Genomic DNA, 268 nt, shown 5'->3' on the forward strand with positions numbered 1-268 from the left:
CCCGGAACCTGCGAGAGGGGGGCCTGCCTGCCCGCGCCCCCAAACCCTCGGCCCGCCCACCTGGGAGCACCCTTGTGCCGCCTGACCCAGGAGGGGGCGGCAGAGGCTGCAGGACCGACGGATCCTGCCTCCAGCCTCCCGAGCTGCGCTGGAAGCAGTCAAGAGAGCCCAGAAGCCCAAGGGTGGCGGAGTGCGGCGTTCCCCCAGCTCGGGGCTTTTCACTGACCCCGGGGGCCCGGGCCCAGCAGCTGCTGCAGGTCGCCTAGGA

This window comes from Callorhinus ursinus, unplaced genomic scaffold (genome assembly GCF_003265705.2).
Source record: "Callorhinus ursinus isolate GAN/ISIS: 27379988/994484 unplaced genomic scaffold, GSC_fseal_2.0 scaffold51, whole genome shotgun sequence".
Classification (NCBI taxonomy): domain Eukaryota; kingdom Metazoa; phylum Chordata; class Mammalia; order Carnivora; family Otariidae; genus Callorhinus; species Callorhinus ursinus.